Raw genomic sequence first — 19,085 nt, forward strand, 5'->3', positions numbered from 1 at the left:
AGCGCACAATGGTCTTTGCATCAATGTCACCTTTGTTCCCATACCACTAGTGGATTGCACAAAAGGATTTTTATGAAAAGGAGGAAGTGGAAACTCTTAAGCTAGAGGTGGAAGAGAAGGATGTTAAGATTGTGAAGCTTGAAGATAAGATCCTGCATCTGAAAAGACGCCCTTAGGTGCAAGGGAACGTAAGAGGAGCTTCAATTCCATAGAGATGTTAGCCCCCAAAGGTGATGTTACAAAAAAAGATTAGAGCTACAAGGTACATTGTGCTATGCTCCAATCTGTGCTTTAAGTTGCTTTTGTGGTAATGTTTTTGTCCATTCTTGTAGGAATTTTATCTAAGAGCTGTGTGGTGGCCACAACCAAGAGGATCATATCCATTTGTTGAGTTTGTGCATCAAGAAATCAGATGTTGTAGCCTTTTTATGAGCACCAATGCTGAGCATTTAAACAATGCTATCACAAAGGAGGTGATGCAAATGTTTTTAAATCTTGTGAGCGATGTTGATGTATAGAAGGCTTGTGATGAAGTGGGAATTAGTACTAAGGGCTACATTGCCTTATATGGTCTCCTTAAGGATGTTTTAAGGAAAAGAGGAATTATTGAGAATGTTTTCCCTATACCACTTAAGGTCAATCTTGCTAAGAAGACCTTGAACAAGGACATGTACTTTTGAATAGGAGACTATTTGCACATAGAGGAGATAATGCCTTCATCCATCTTTACCAAGTGATCAAAAGGAGTAAGGAAATGTATCAATGCAAGTGTAGGTGAAGACAGAGTGGACAAGGGATTTCCTTACTCAATGTCAAATAATATTTTTGTGGATTTGAGAAGGCTTCAAATGGCAATGATATATTTTTATGGTGTACCACCTAATGGTGAGGCTACAGTAATGCATAGTCTTTTTTTTCCCAAATTATGGTTTTCCTTATGTTATTTTGGACATTTTTTAGTGCTAGGTTCAAATTTGGTGTTTGTGCTCAAGCTAGATGAGTGTTAGATTGTGAAGAAATGAAGACTAGAAAGGATGAGCATTACTCTCAAGAACAAGGCATTATTTCATGCAAAACGTATAGCTATGAATGAGGATTGTGCACCATCTTTTAACGTGCAATCGGAGGAAGAAATTTGGTGGATTCGTGCTATTGAGGTTCCCAAGGAGACCCATGTAGTGCTTTCTTGGATTTTTGAACACATCCTCTGGTTAACATATGTCATTAAGGCATAGCTACCTGGGAGAAAACTCCAAGTAGATGGCATAGGGGACTTTGAAGTTGACTAGAACTTAGGTGGTGATTTGAAAATAATCAAGTGCATTCTAGTGTGCAAACAAGGGGCTAGAGATTTGTATCCTTGTCCATTATGCATTAAGGGCTACAAGGGGAATGCATGAAAATTTGCAATAGTCGACAAAAAAAAGGAAGAGTATAATTCACAAACTACACGTGTGTGGGAGAGAATTTGGTGCTACGATGTCCTATGCTGGAGGAGCCCAATTGTGCCACAAAAGATAGTGAATGGAACCCTATAATTACTTCCCTCTCAAAAATGTGCATTTTTGCACACTTCATGCTTTTATGAACATCTTTGATTGTTTATTAAAGCTTCATATTGATTATGTATTTACAATGAAGCTACAAAGAGGTCGCTTGATGCTATCTCAGAAGTGGAAGGCCTCTTTAATTCAATAGGTTGTCATGGGACCAACACCTCCATTGTTGCATAGAAGAAAAATGCTAGCACTCAGGAAGTGGCCCAACTAGTGTCCACGAATGGACTAAAGGCAAGACACTTTTTGAAGAGGGTTCTGCCCAAGGAAAGTAGTGTTGCTACCGGAACATCAGTATATGAAGGTGGATGGGAGTTGTGGAAGGATCTTTGCAAGTATAAGACGGACAATGATAGCAATGCAAGTGTTGTGCTTAGCGGACAACATTTTTGGGTGGTAATTGACAAGATGATGATGATACTATGGATTTCAAGCACAATCAATGAGCAACGACAAGAATTCCAAAATTTGGTGGTGGAGTTCACAAAGGCGGTCGTCATTGCATGGGGTAAAACAAACATTACACACTATATGGTGAGTGCTTGCTATTTTGCCTTGGTCTGTTCTATGATTTAGTTTTGATCATCAATGTGTTGTGGCTTTATGGGCAATACATCCTCTATGCACATGGTGCATACTTTATGAACATGTATGGTTCATTGGATATTTGGAGAACGCAAGGTATGGAGAAGTCACACTATCGTGCCAAGTGTGTCTACTTCAAGAATACAAGACATGGAGGGGGTTTAGTGTACTCATGCTATCTTCAAAAAATGTTCAAATGGTTTATCGTACCACCTTTGGATGCAAATTTTTGATTGAACATGCAAGATCATCGCGCTTGGAAAAAGAAGCCCGTCAATTGGCCCATGTTTGTTCCTCAGAGCACTGGAGATCCTCACAAGGTCCACCACGACATGCAATGTGGTGAGCATCAAGGATTAGGGTGGGAAAAGTCTGGGTCAAGAGGTAGTAGATGTAGTTGGACTTTCCTGATAATGGAAAATCCATTGCACTTGGATGCACATGTTCTCCCCGTAATCTGAGCATTACAACATATTTTTTGTGTGTCACAACCCTCTTGTTCTTTTGGATCAAGTGTTTTCATTGTTGGATTGTTTACACAATTTTTCAAGTAAATGTTTCAATTTGTGTGTTTGAATAGTTCTCTACTTTCATGTGGTTTTGTAATTCAAAAGATTATTTTCTTGTGCTTTTAGTGGCTCTTTTCCACCATGTGAACCCACCCTAATATGGCCACCCTATATAAAGAGGGAAAACCCCCCATTACAAACAAAAAACACTCCCTCCCTCACCGAATACCACAAACTCTAAGGAGCCCCCCAAACACACTTTCTAGATGGCAAGGACGAAAAAAACTGCAAAAAAGAATCCAAAGACCAATGAGATGTGCAAAAGAAAGAAGATGCGTGCAAATCGGCAACCAAAAGAGCTAGCTGATCCTAAACGCACAGAGACGGACACGTCCTCCATGGGAAGGGAAGGACATCCCAGTGAATGATAGGGTGGGTAGAAAGACGTGGCTAGGAGGGATGCGCGTAATGCCATCCAACCTAGGTCGCCAAAATGTGGCTTGCAAGTCACTGCCCAGGGGAATGGGTGCCATCCCTTTTCATCAACCCAAAAATGATGAGCAAAGCAAGGATGATGAAGATTATGATCCGGATGAAGATTCCCCCAAGACACCTCCCAAGGTGTCGTTGCAAGTCAAAGCTCTACAAGAATCCATAAAAAGCATGGCCATCAAGAGCTCGGAGGCCCCCACAACGCCGATCTCAAAGAGCACGACGCTTTTGTAGAGCGTTTGCTAAAATTTGGCATTACCCCCAAAAGACAACAAACTTGCTTATAAGGAAATCAACATTTGCATGGACATGTAAGGAGGTGCTACAAAGCTACATCATAGAGCTTTAGATGTCTGTTATTGCCCTCAAATTAATTCAAGAGGATGCAGAGGCTTATTTGGTCAATCTCTTTGAGGACACGTCCTTATGCATTGTCCATGCTAAGAGTGTAACAATCATGGCCAAGGACATGCAACTAGCACGTCGCCTAAGGCATGAGTGATACTTTTTTATGTTTTTTTTTTTGTAACTAACCGTTGTATTGGAAACAACTTTGTTTTGTAATCCTTGTACTGGATTCAAGTTCTCTTTGAAACTCAGTGTATTTGCACTTTGCGATAAATACAATCACGTCTCTTTTTGTCACTCTATGTAAACTTAATATCTATATTTATCTATATTTCTTTCAGTTAAGTGGTTGAAGGTGAGATGATAATCAATTGTATAAAAGGTTCTCCAGATGGACTCCATATGTTAGATGATGGCAAATTAGGCTAAAAATTTTTCTTGACTGGCTTGAAATTGTCCATTAGGTACATCAAATGTCCTGCATTTGCCAAAATATGGCTAATTGGGCCCAATTGGACGTGTCCATAGGGTAGCAAGGTTTGCCTAGACAGCAGTCTTGCAGGTCATTTTCTTGATGCCTTGTGGACTCATCCAATTTGGCCTAATTAGCCATTTTCTAGCAAATGCATGGCACCTTTAGTACCTAATTGTGATTTTCATGCCAATCTTAGAACAAATTTTTATCAATGTACAAAATTAACATTCAAATAGTTAATACAAATTACTAATAATAATGTTTTCACAAACTGCATGGTCACTGAACATGATCAAAATAGTAAATTGAACTTTGCAAAAGATCATAGACAAGAGAGATAATTTTCATTAAAAAAGCTTGTACATCATGCTTAACTATCTTTTGATAGGAGGTGCCTTGCGATCTCTCTACAACGTTTTGCAGCATTGGGTAGGATGGATGTTATTATAGAGACAGCTATAGCTTGGGCACTGTCAACCCCCATGGTTTGACTAAGTGCTATGTGTATCGTGACCTTGCCACAAAAACCAATGCCAAAAGTGGCAATTGCAAGTGATTTTTCCACTAGAATAATGACATGGGCTATTTGAGGGATGGTGGCTAAGAATAGGAGTTTACTTGCAGCCTTAAGCACCCACAAGATAAAATGGCCATTGGGGTAAAATCCTTGTGTATGATGCACACATCCGACATTGGTAGTTTGTAGATGTAGTGTGCAAGACCTGCCTAAGGCCCAAACATCGTGCGTTCCTCCCCTTTCTGCTAACCCACAAGTCCATGTCCAAAATATCTTGCAAAAATGGAATGAAATAAATGCAAAGAAGTGTTACCATATACATGTGGTAGGGATGTGTGTGAACACACTTAGGACCGCCGGGGCAATTTTTTCCTCTCTACGAGATTTTTCCCCTGTGCATTGTATATACACCCGTCATTCTAGGGCTATCTATATTTCCATTTCACACTAAGTAATACACTCTTTGTTGTGTTCTTTGAGCTTCCTTTGTCTTCTCTAAGCTGTGTGCGTTTCCTTGCAACCCTAATTTCAACAATTGGTATCAGAGCAGGTCACATCCTCCCAGGCTTTGTCACCAGTGTCACCAAAACACCCCTGCTTGTTTTCTCAGATTTCAAGGAGCTTTGGCGAGCATCAGGCAGCTCATAATTTCATTTCAGACTCATTTCAATCTCCATTTCCAGTATAGCCACTTCTGCATAGGTAATTTTGTCATTTTGTGCAAAATTTCTATCAGTGCCAATTACTGTATAACAAGCTCCATACAGTCTACTGCGGGTTGTGGTATATAGCACGTGTTGGTCCCATTCAGTTTCTCCTCATTTTGGGTAGTTTTCACATCAGGTGCAAGAATTTTCCATGGCTGACAACAACACATATGTGTTCAAGATGTTTTTTTCTTAGGATAGATTGGATGTGGACAACTACCCTATGTGGGCTTACATGATGCAACATGTACTTGTATCAAAGGGAGTTTGGAACATTGTGCAGGGAATTGATGTACGTCCTGGTATTGTGGATGCAGGCGATGTTGAGGATGCTCTAGGTTTTGCTACTAGGGTTGCTGTTGTTAGAGCTATTTTGCCTACGACTGAGAAGGCTTGTTGGGATGTAAGAGATGTGTAGGCTTATTCGTTGATTGCATTGTCTGTGAAGCGCACTATCACTCCTCACCGTTTGTTCAACAAAATTTGAAAATAGGATTGGGATATTCTAGCAGGTCTATATGAAAGTCGCAATGAGGCTAAAATTGCTTTGCTGCTGCGTAAAGAGCTGGAATCGAAGATTATGCATGAGGAAGATGAAATGGACACTTTCCTTGCTGGTGTCAAGGATGTTAATGAGCAACTAATTTTTTCAAGAGAATTTATTTCTTCCATTTCACTTTTGCAGACTGTTCTTGATGCTTTGCCAAATTCTTACCAGATTTTTGCTAGTACTTGAAGACTTATGACCCAAGGAAATCTTGAAGTTGTCTCTTTCCAGAAAAAACATGACTCGGAAGCGTGTATTTGAACAGGATTTTATTGCAACGCAAAGAAAAGGTGAGAACAACAATGTAACCACTTCTTATGGTTCTGTTGCGATTGACAAAACTTCTATTCCTAATGCTTCTGCTGGTAGCACTTTGTTTGGAAATTCTAATGATAAGGGAAAAAAGAAGATGCGTTGCCATTATTGTAAAGCTAATGATCACTTGATCAAGCAGTGTTTGAAATTGAAGGCAAAAGAGGCTAAGAAGAAAGAGGCTAGATCCACTACAAGGTCCAATACAAGGTCCAATACAAGTGTATCAGTTGTAGAGTCTTCTATCCAAGGAGATTGTGATGTTGATGTTGATGCAAAATGGGCATTTAGTGCAGAGTGCACTTATGATCCTATTTTCCATGATTCATGTATGTCAGTTGGTGTAGATTCACATATGTGGTATTTTGATAGTGGTGCTACAAAGCACATTACGTCACATCGTGATTTGTTTACCTCTATTGAGTCTGTCTCTCATGGGAATACGGTGACTTGTGCCAACACTGTCTCTTATCCTATTCAAGGAGTTGGAAAGATTGTGATTTTTACTCTGCTAAAAATGGTAGTTCTTTCACACTTGTTGATGCATTGTATGTACTTGGGATAAGAAAGAACCGCTTGTCTATATCTGCACTTGCTAGACTTGGTCTTGTAGTCAAATTTGTGGACGACATATGTAAAAGTTCATGATCTCAATTTTGGTGATGAAACTGTTGTGTCTGGCCTTTTATGTATTGGGTTGTAGAAGCTCACTTTGTATGCCACATGTGGACAAAATTTTGCAAATACAGTTGCAGATTCAAGGGTTGTTTCAGATGAAAAATTGTGGCATGCACATTTTGGGCATCTGAATTTTACCAGTTTGCTGCATTTGCAAAAATCTAATATGGTTGATTCTTTTCTGCCTCTTGAAGCACCTATCAAACATGTTTATGAAGGCTGTATTTTGGGTAAAATGTAGCATGCTAAGTTTCCAAAGGATGGGTCAGTTCGTGCTACATGTAGATTGCAACTTGTGCATAGTGATGTTTGTGGGCCTATGCAAACTCCATCCTTGGGAGATTATTTATACTTCATGACTTTCATTGATGACTAATCTAGGCATGCATGGGTATATCCATTAAAAGCTAAGTCCAAAGTGTTTATGTGGTTCAAACAATTTCTTCCTATGGCTGAAAATGTCTCAAAATGTACTATGGGCACCCTCTGTTCCGATCGAGGGGGGGAGTATATGTCTCATGAATTTAATGCATTTTTGGCTAGTTGTGAGATAAAACACCAACGTATTGTGCCTTATATGCCTCAACAAAATGGTGTTGCTAAGAGGAAAAACAGGTCACTTACGGAAATGGCACGATGAATGGTCAAAAGTCAAGCTTTGCCGCATTTGTTTTGGCTTGCGGCCATCATGTGTGCTACTTATGTACTTAACATGTGTCCTAAAAAAGCTTTGCAATCTATTACTCCATATGAAGCATGGCATGATAGAAAGCCTTCTATCGAGCACATGCCAGTTTTTGGTTGTTTGGCATATGCTTTAGTGCCACAAACACAACATAAAAAATTGGCTGTCTGATAAGGTTGTTAGATGTATTTTTGCTGGTTATAGTGCTAAAAGCAAAGGTTACAGATTGTAACATCCACAAACAATGTATTCTGGTTTCACACAATGTTGTGTTTGTGGAAGATTCTGTTCAACCCTTGGTGTCATGTACTAGAGACAATAATGTAAGCTCACAACACATTTATGACACTTTGTTGCATGTTTTGAGTGGAGGAAGTACGAATGTAAATTCCAATGAGGAAAATGTACAGCCTATGGGGGTTTCTAAAAATGTTACAGATCAACCTATCACTGATGCAGAAGTACATCATGAGGAAAGGTCTGAGAATGAGCAAGCTAGAGGTATGCCTAAATGGCTGGTGCATACTTTGCATGATAGTAAATTGGATGCACCTTTGTCTAATTGTACTCGTTCAGGTTCTTGCCATGCATCTTTTGCATTAGATTGTTATGCTTTGGATGTGTCTAGCTTACATGATGTTGAGGAACCTCTGTCTTTTGATGAAGCATAAAATTTAAAAAACTGGATGGTTGCTATGCAATCAAAATATGATGCACTTATAGAAAATGACACATGGACTTTATGTGATTTGCCTCTTGGTAAAAAGGCCATTGGTACAAAGTGGGTTCACAAGTTGAAACACAATCCGGATGGTGAGATTGATCGCTATAAGGCTTGACTTGTTGCAAAGGGTTATGCACAACAAAACGGCATAGATTATGAAGAGACTTTTGCTCCCACTTGTCGTATGACGATTGTTCATTTTCTATGTGCATTGGCAACTCATTTTGGTTGGGATGTACATCAATCCAATATTGTTACTGCTTTCTTGAATGGTGACATTTTTGAGGAAGTCTATGTAACGCTGCCTAACGGTTTTGTCAAGAAAGGACAAGAGGATAAGGTGTGTAGATGTAACAAAGCTTTGTATGGGTTGAAGCAATCTCCTCGTGCTTGGTATGAGAAGGCTGACACTCATTTGGTCAAATGAGGCTTTCATAACAGTCCAACAAAAGGCACATTATATGTCAAGCATGAGGGCGATGTACTTCTCATTGTGGTTCTTTATGTAGATGATTTGCTTATCACTGGACCAAATGAGAGACATATTGCTGAATTTAAGGCTGATTTGAATGTACTTTCAAGATGAAAGATTTGGGGTTGTTGCATCATTACTTAGGTATACAATTCAAGCAATGTGATGGTGGTATTGCCTTGTGTCAGAGATATTCAGTTTGCAGTCTCACAGGTCATCAAATTTATGCATAGCCCAGGGTCTAAGCATTGGCAGGCTATCAAGAGGATTTTCTGATACTTGAGTGGCACTTTACATCTTGGCTTGTTTTATCCCAAGGGAGGATCATTGCCACCAGACTTACATGCTTTCTCGGACTTAGATTGGGCTGGTTATTCTGACACGCGAGTGTCCACAAGTGGTTTTTGTTTCATGCTTGGCAGTTCATGTATATCATGGCTGAGCAAGGAGTAACCTACTGTGGACACTTCTAGTTGTGAGGTTGAGTACATGGTAGTCTTCACAGCTACGGTTGAGTGTGTATGGCTCCGACGCCTTATGGATGATTTGGGTGTTGGACATGACACTACCAATACTATCTACACTTACAGTCAAAGCGTATTGGTAGTTGTGAGGAACCCGGTTTTTCATGCACTCACAAATGCGGGTGAAGAATCCATGAAGATCATTGCGTTCAACATATTTGGTGTCCTATAGGAAAAGAAGGAACCACAAAAGGGGGGTGTGTGGATCTTCCAATTCTGCTGCTACATGAGAGGAGGATACGCTAGCATGTGCTACCATGGTGATCTCTGTGTGTGTGTGTGTGTGTGGTTTACTCTATCTCTCTCTCAAGGGTTGATAGACAAATAGTAAGCCCTCTCTCCTTTATATACAACCCCCCCCCCCCCCCCCCCCCCCCCCCCCCCCCCCCCCCCCACCCCCCACCCCTCGGGTGAAAAAAAATGAACCATCCCAAAGCTCCCTGAGATACATACAAACACACATGGGTGCATGTGGGATGGGTGTCTAACCTTATTCCTATCTTATTGCAGATTTAGTGAGAACCACGATTAAATTGTCAACCCATGGACGAAGCTGACTCGACTAGTGCATAGAGGCTACAAGAGGTTGTCAATCTCTTGGAAAACAAAAAACAACTCGCATCTAACTCAAGCTAAACTCAAGTGACTGAAATCACAAAACGTCAATTGCTCATCGGCAAACAAATTACATCCGTTACAGCATCAAATGACATCCAAATGTAATAAAACTTCTAGGATATGTTTATTGAAGGAGTACGAGCGGAAGTGCAATGCGAGAGAGTGCGCGAGAAGAAGAGCACGATGATATGGTGAACTCTCTCTACTGTGATGTGTAGAGCATAGTGAGTTCTTATTAGGTTTTTACAAAAGAATATGTGTACATACCTAGCGGCCCGCCCACTTACCTGGGCGACCACATTGGGCTTTATACCCCAACAACCTCCCACTTAAAGTACAATGTGGTACTTTAAGTGTGAGAGAAGCTACTATACAAGCTAATATACAAGAGATGTAGAGAAGTGATGTACTACCCTACACCTAACTGCTTGCGAAAATGCGCAAAGCTCTCTCAAGGAAGTCCTTTTGTAAGTATATCAGCAGGATTTTCTGTGGTGTGAACTTTGACAAGCTGAAGTTGCTTATCCTCGAGCATTTCCCTGATGAAATGATACTTCACATCCACATGCTTTGTCTTTGAGTGATAAACTGGATTGCGAGCCAATTGTATAGCACTTTGATTATCACAATATAGCACATGCATCTCTTCTTTGATTCCCAAATCTGTTACTAGTCGATTAAGCCAAATTGATTCTTTGCATGCCTCTGATGCTGCAACATATTCAGCCTCTGTAGTAGAATGAGTAACACAATCTTGTAATCTAGAACGCCATGATACTGCTCCACCAGCCAATGTAAAGACATACCCTGACATAGACCTTCGGTTGTCTAAGTCACGTGCATAATCTGAGTCTGTAAAACCCTTTACACTTAGCTCTTGACTCCCATAGCATATGCGCATACTCTTTGTAGCTTTTAGGTATCTCAATATTCCTTTCACTGCCTTCCAATGTTTCTTGTCTGGGTTTGACATGTATCGACTTACTACTCCCACTGCAAATGCAATGTCTGGGAGAGTAGCAATCATTGCATACATCAAACTACCCACTGTAGGCGCATATGGAATCTTATCCATTTCAGCCTGTTCTTCCTCAGACACAGGACAATCTTGTTTGCTAAGTTTCACATATGGTGGCAATGGAACACTCAATGCCTTTCCCTTCTCCATATTGAAACGTTGCAAAACCTTGTCAATATACTCTGTTTGAGATAACCAAATCAACTTCTTTGATCTGTCTCTCTCATTTCGCATACCAAGTATATGACTTGCTTCACCCATGTATTTCATGTCAAACGATTTTTCCATCTTTGACTTCAAAGCTGAAATTTCTTCCAAGTGCTTGCCAACAATCAACATGTCATCCACATACAAAATAAGGATCAGCCAACTGCCATCCTTAGCCTTCTTTGTATATAGATAGTGATCGAACTCACTACGTTTGTAGTCTTGAGAAAGCATAAACTTGTGGAACTTATGGTACCATGCCCTCGGTGATTATTTTAAGCCATAAAGACTCTTTAACAACTGGCACACCAAATCTTCCTTGCCTTTCTCAACAAACCCTTCTGGCTGCTGCATGTAAATTTCCACATATAAATCACCATACAAGAACGCTGTTTTGACATCCATTTGGTGCAACACCAAATCTAAATACAAGAAAGCATCTCAATGTAGTCATCCTGACCACCGGAGAGAAGACTTCATCAAAGTCAATGCCTTGTTCTTTCTTAAAGCCCTTGGCAACAAGCCTTGCTTTGTACTTTGGCTGACTATCATGAGCGGTGATCTTATACCTGTAAACCCATTTACAAGGTAGAGCCTTTTTTCCATGTGGTAATTTAACTAGCTTCCATGTCTGGTTTTTATGCAGAGCTGTCATCTCTGACTGCATGGCAAATTGCCAATTCCCGGAGTCCTTCATTTACACTACTTCCTTGTAACATGAAGGCTCATTGTAATCAGTCAACATGACATAGTTCATAGATGTAACAAACCTATCAGGAGGTCGTGTGATACGTCCAGATCTATGCAAAATAGGTGGCTCAGGCTCAGCCACAACCTGTGGTTCCACTCTATCCTGTCCTTGCTCCTCTTGAGCCCTGACATTTTGTCTTGCACGTGCAGGTCCATCTCCTTAGAAGACAACTCTTCTAATCTCCTCAACCCTCTCTGGTTTAGAATGATATTTGGCTTCATTAAAGTGAACATCATTGCTGCGGATAACCTTTCTGGATTCGGAATCCCAAAGTCTGTACCCCATCTCACCAGAATTACCATAGCCTAGAAAGATGCACTTTCTACTCTTTGGCTCAAGTTTGTTCCTAAATTCATTTGGAACATGAGTATATGCTTCACAACCAAAGACTCTGAGATGATTGTATGAGGGCATTTTGCCTGACCATACCATCTCTGCCACTGAATCCTTCTGCAAAACCTTGCTAGGAGATCTATCTATAAGATGAATAGCTGTTGATACAGCTTCAGCCCAAAACCCATTTGGCAGTTGTGCATTAGACAACATACTTCTGACCTTCTCTTGTATGGTCCTATTCATCCTCTCAGCAACACCATTTTGAGGAGGATTGTAAGGAGCAGTAAGTTCACGTTTTATACCTTTTGACTCACAAAAGTCCTGAAAGGCCTTTGAAACATACTCTCCACCATTGTCAGTGCGTAAGCATTTAAGCTTCTTGCCACTCTGATTCTCCACAAGTGTCACAAACGTTTTGAAAACACTAAACGCTTCATCCTTATGCTTGAGAAAGTAAACCCATACTTTCCTCGAGTAATCATCTATAAATGTCATAAAGTAAGAAGCTCCCCCTAGAGATAGGTTAGGCATAGGTCCACACAAGTCACTATGAACTAATGCCAACTGTGTATCTCTTCTACTGCTTCTATGCTTATGTGGCTGCTGTGTTTGCTTACCATATAGACAATGTTCACAGAATTCAAAATCATTAAATGACAAGCCAGGCAAATAACCAGAACGAGACAAGATTTCCATTCCCTTCTTGGACATATGTCCTAACCGGCTATGCCACAAAGAAACGTTCGGCTGCTCGTTACATTGATTACATTTTTAGAGACATTTGATACATAAATCATGTAAAGTCCTCCAGACTTTACTCCATGTGCTACTGTCATAGAACCCTTGGATATCTTCCACATGATCTGTCCAAAAGTGGTGACATAGCCAGCATCATCAAGTAAACCTATGCTGATCAAGCTCTTTGTAATTGCGAGAACATGTCTCACATTCTTCAGCGTGAAAGAAGAGCCATTGTGAAACTTCAATTGAACATCTCCAACACCTAAGATCTCACATGTCTGCCCATTGCCTAGCCGAACATGATCTTTAGTGGTCACATAAGAGGTAAACCACTGCTTGTTTGGAGACACATGAAGTGATGCCCCTGAGTCTATAATCCAGTCACTCAGTGCATTTCCATCAGATGCTGTAAGAAGAGTTGAGTCCATTGTATTCTTCAAGAAGTAGATGTCTCCTGACACTAGACTGTCATCCTCTGCAATAGTGTTTTTCACATTTATTTCTTGAATCTTAATTGAGGACTTGTTCTTCTCACCATGGTCTTCTGCTTTCTCTTTGCCTTTTTCTGCTTTCCATTCTCTGTAGTCTCTTTTCATGTGACCCTTCTTGCCACAATGGTAGCATTCTATGTCACTCTTGCCTTTAGCACTACGGGACTTGCTACGAGACTGATTCCTCTTTCCACCTTTGTACTTTTCTTTGGTCCTTCCCCTGACAACTAAGGCTGTTCCTTTGCCTTTGTCCATTGTCTTTCTATTGGTTTCTTCAGTAAGCAGACTTCCTTCTACACCGGCTATGTTCAAACCATCTGGAGGTGCAGAATTACTCAAAGCTGTGCGAAAAGTGTCCCAACTTTCCGGCAATGTGATCAATAGGAACATAGCTCTAACAGGTTCATCAAACTTGACACCTTGAGCTGACAACTGACTATAGATTGTGTTGAATTCATTCAGATGATTGGACATAGGTGTCCCTTCTTTCATCTTCAAGTCAACAAGCTTCTTAAGCCAGTATACCTGTGAAGCTGCACTCTGCTTCTCATAAAGATCACTCAGCTTTGTCCATGCTTGATAAGCCGACAGCTCGTCTGCTACATTGAAGTAAACGCTTTCTGCCAAAGTCAGCATAATGGTAGAAAGTGCCAATTCATCCATTTCGCTCCATTCATCTTCGTCCATATCTTGTGGTTTTATCCCCTTGAGCTTTATAGGTTTTATCTACTTCTTTTGTACCAACACATGCCAAATCTGCTTCTTCCACAATGGGAAATTGGTTCCATCCAGCTTCTTGATATTGTAAAGAGCAGTGTCCTGTGATCCAGCCATAGCTACGCTTCACAGTATTTTACTTTCCTGGGAAAAATTCGGCAAAGTTTCTCCTGTAAACTGACCTCTGAACCAATATCAACCTGTCAAATGAACCAATAAAGCTTCAGATTCTGCAAAAATTTCGGCAGAGTCTCCTTTGTAAAATGGCTCTGGTGTACTCAAAAAAAAGACCAAAAACAGCTCAAAAAACCACTATCTCTCTAACACTGTAAGCTGTGGGTAAACTTGTCCTGCACCTGTACTGTCTCTCACTGTCCTGTCATTGTCCTGTAAGCATAGACTGCGACAATGCCTCAACGGCAGTAAAGCAAAGATGCAATCCCAACTGTCTAACTCACAGTCAATACATCCTAGCTGCCTATCTAAGGGTGCTCGAGGGATCGCTCCAAGACCTGTATCACCGAAAGGATCTCAACATTCGGGAATCCCCCAGCTCAATAAAACCTCACTCGACCCTCAATAAAGGCTGCAATAAATCTGACAGTACATAGACTTCCCACAAAGTCATACATCCACAAATTTCCCATTGTATGCTATAACCGCTGCGGCGGTTGTTTGCTGCGTGACTCATAGCCAGCAAACTCTCAACAGACATACATCATCTCTGACAATACATCCCATGTGGAAGTACCTGAAATGTCAGGATGAAATTTGGAATATCAAGCAGCAAACACAAGCTACCTGATGAACTAGTGGATGTTGCCTACAGTCTGTGTGTAGGTGCGCCCATGTCGTATGTGACACGCCTCCAAGAACTGTGAGACGTCCTTCGTTGTGTAGACAGCCACAAATCAGCACTCTGGAAGTGCATCTATCCTTAGCAGTTGCAGTCGTAGGCCAAAACCCCACATTTGCAGAGTCGGATCTGCACCCGCCGAGAATACGTAGTCAAAAATGGCTTGCGCAGAACTTTGTCGAAGCCGAACGGTGGCCGAGAATTGGGGCCGTGTCTTTGCCTGTCGAATCTCACTCCAATCTAAGCAGGTGACTCTAGCTTCCTGCAGTGCTGCCCCGAGCCTCGATCTGAGCTCTGATACCAGTTGAAGGAGTACGAGTGGAAGTGCGACGCGAGAGAGAGTGCGAGAAGAAGAGCATGACGATATGGTGAACTTGCTCTACTGTGATGTGTAGAGCATAGTGAGTTCTTATTAGGCTTTTACAAAACAATATGTGTACATACCTGGCGGCCCGGCCACTTACCTGGGCGACCACATTGGGCTTTATACCCCAACATTTATAAGACCTAAGCACACATGCTTATGGTCTCAAATCTAGGTCAAGTGCCAAAAGCGCGATTATTAACAATAGTGGATTTTTGACCTAGTTTTTTTCGATCCAGAATGCACCTAAATGCTTAGCAATGATGCTTTAATATCCCACCTATGCTTAGTTTTTGATTTTGAAGTGTAAATTCCTACTTATGATGAAATTAGGCCACGGCTCGGTGACTTCAAAAGATATGAAATACAATGAAGTGTTTACGTCAATGCGTAGAGCTCTTACCTGCGGTTGCAATGCAATAAACGTGACTGCAATGTGACAACCAAGGAGGGAGTAGGAAGCGCAAGAAGCAGAGAAGTGAGCGCCGTTAGCTCACTCTGTGTATTTCATTATCCAAAACTTAAAATTAACTTACAAAATTTGGCTTTTATACCAGGTGCTCTTGTGAACAAAATCAGGTATCTTGGATTCTTGTTCAACCAGCTTAGCCTTCACTTGGGGTGGTCTTCATCTGCGCCTTCTACTTGCATGTCTTTGTAAAGCCTCTCTTTGACTTGGGGCAACTCCACCTTTATCAAAGGATATGGCAGGGATTGTTGATGCCATTGCGCATTGATTTAATTGGGAGTGAGTTGAGTAACATTGACAGAGTGAAGAACTCTCAACTCCCAATCCATTGCTGCTTTCCACTGCTCATCCACCTCCTGGGTAATCTTCTCTTTGAATGCATCTTCCTCAGCTTTTGACAGATAGACCATTGGCACTATATCAGCTTCTGTGAATTGTATCTAGAATTTCTCGTCACCACCTAGCCCTTCTGCTGGCTGTGTCTCCATCTCAGCAAAAGAAACTGAGGGAATATCTATCTGTGGCTGTTCTGAAGTTCCTGCTTCTTCTTGCGTTTCTGGCCGTCCATCTCTCAGCAGCTGGTTAACTCTTTTAAGCTTGGCTATTTCTTTTAACAACTCTTCTTATGTTGCACCCGTATTAAATCCAGGTCTCTGCGCTGAGACTTCTCTAGTTTTAGCTCTAGCTCGAGGTCTCTGTTCTTTTTCTCTAATGCTTTGTACACTTCATCTATCCCTTTGATTGAGGATACTGCGGGATTTTCTCGTATTTGCGCAAAAAAGTTTTTGATCATTTATTCTCTGCTCTGAGTATTGTAGGGAGACGTTCGCTACATCTAACTGCACTTCAATCTTCTGAACTAACAGAGTTGTAGTTAGAAGTTTGTTGGTAACTTTTGTCAGTTGTTCATCTTTGGCTTTGCAAGCATCCGTGAGCTTCATAAGTAGTTCACCTAACTCCTCCATCTCCTTTTGTTGTTTATCTATTGCTAGATAATGTTGTTCAGCTTCAGCTTTCAATTCTTTCACTTTCTTTTGTAGATCGGTGATGACATTTAATCTGTCTTTTAACTCTCCTTGGAGAGCATCAATCACCATCTCTAGTTCTTTAGCCTTTGTGCTCGGGCTAAATGCGTTGATCGGAGTCTTTTCGTCATGTCCTACATTTACCTTGCATATTTGTTGACTTGCAGGATTACCTCCTCATTTGATTGCCAATCCTCATTTCTTGTGAGTTGCCTAGATGTCTTGGTAGTCTCTTGTGACTCTCATGGTGGTTGGTTGTTCTTGCCCTTGAGGTTGTGGTTGGCATTCTTTTGCTTTGTCATCCTGAGGCTTCGTGGATGCCTCGGCCTTTTCATGTTGTGTGGAGGTGGAAGGTGTTTCCTTTGTTCCATGTTCCTGTATTTGCTCAAACTTTGTGGTCTCCTTTGGTGCAGGACTCGCTACCCTTTCCAGCTCTGGTTCTTGTTCTTTGTGTTGCTCTTGTGTAGTGGCTGCCTATTGTGCAGATTAGGCTGCTTCTCTTTGTTCAGGCACTGTTTCTTTTGTGTGCTCAGTTTCTGTGGCTTTTTTTTCTGGTGATGGTGGTGGGCTTGGAATGGGGTGATCATGCTGTTCTGGAGCAGGTGAAGAAGGTCGGGGAGGCATGTTACCTTGTTCATGTTGAGTCTCTCCTTGTGCAATTGCTTCCTCTGCTTGTTTTTGCTGCTCCGTTGCCTCTTTAGCTTTTTGTTCTGCTTCTTGGGCTTCTTCTAGCTTCAAAGCTTCTGCCTCTTGATACATTTTTTTCCAATACTTCTATGGGATCTTCGGCCTGTTTCCTAGCATGGTGCTTTGTTCTTGGTCCTTTCAGCTCAACGGGTATCCACTTTGCTGGGTCCTTGCCTTGAGCTTGGCGGTTGCATTTGTAGGAGTGCTTTTCTCTTTCAAACCTGGCATGTTTCTCTTGCGGCTCCTCCTGATGTGCTGCCATGGATTTTCTTTTCATCTCTTCCCTTCAGACTCTTTTCTCCTCATTATCAGAGCTTTCATTGCTGTGTTGTTCTGGCGAGCTCTCAGCAGACTCTTCATCAAACTTGTATGTTCTCTTGGTAAATCTTGTGGCTTGAGGGGATGGTTGTGCAAACACAATCCATGTGTTTTGATCTGGGGCATGTGGAAAGTTGTCGTCTATATTGATAGCATGGTGGGCAATTCTAGTGCTCCCAGATATGTTATTTTCCCCTCTTTCTTTGTCCTCTTCAATGTGGACAACACATACTACACGTGTTCTATAGGTTGCTTGGTTGTTGACTTGAGAACTTGTGTAAATGTGGTGGCAACCGCATGATTGGGTGTAGTGTACCTTGGTGGTCTCTTGGCAAGGAAGTGGAAGTGTTGGTGGTATAATCTTTGCAGGTTATTCCACCTGTATTTGGATGAGATCGGAAAATGTCGCAGCGGCAGTTTCCTTGGTGAAGGTTCTTGTCATCTTTCTATCTCTTGCCCTCATTGTCATTCCTTCTGTTGGCAGTTTAAGAGCTTCTGCCACTATCTCTTTTGTAATCACCACTTCGACTTTGTTCCCTTGATGGTCAGAGATTTGGGTGGTTCCATCTTCTTTGATCATGGAAAAGAGCTCATAAGCTTTTTGGAAATCCACTCCACATGGCTCTTGCTCGTAAAACTCTCTGAGCCCCAACCTTCTGTTGGCTTCTTTGGTCTCGGGCTTTGCTGTGACATCATATAATTCTTTTAGTAGAAGTTGCAGTTCTACCTGATGTCCTTCTTCGCTTTTGAATCTACTTGTGAACACTATGGTGTTGTTCTCTTCCAACTATTCTCTTGACAGATAGGTCGCTTTGGTAGTTTTGACTTAATTGGGGTCCAGGTGGTATGGTGGTAGCTCTTGCAACTTCTCCTTTTGCGAGAGCTTCTTCTTGGCCTTCTCTGCAGCTTGCATGGCTCATGTTAAGTGAATAGAGTGTCAAAATTAGCAAATTTGACAGATTCTTCTCTGAATTGTCCTTCACTTTGAATTGCTGACAAATTGAGTCCAATTTGCTTCAAATCAATTTTTGAACATGCATAAATGCATAAAAACATGTAAAGGTCAAATTCATGAAGTCCAAACAAAAAATTGCAACAAAAGTAAATAATCGTGATTATTTACAGTTGAGTAATTTTTTCTACTTTTTGCAAACTTGACATTATAGGCTTGAAGTATATACCAAATACATACTCTGAGTGAAATATGGGCTTGAGATTTTGAGCTCCAAATATTAGGTGAGGTGATGATACAATTTTCAAGCCAAAATATTGTAAAAGTAAATAATCGCAATTATTTACAGCTTTCAACTTTTTCTTGCAAAGCTTGAAAATTTTGACATAAACACATTCTATGTA

Source organism: Adiantum capillus-veneris, chromosome 16, assembly GCF_014529385.1.
Source record: "Adiantum capillus-veneris isolate H3 chromosome 16, ASM1452938v2, whole genome shotgun sequence".
Classification (NCBI taxonomy): domain Eukaryota; kingdom Viridiplantae; phylum Streptophyta; class Polypodiopsida; order Polypodiales; family Pteridaceae; genus Adiantum; species Adiantum capillus-veneris.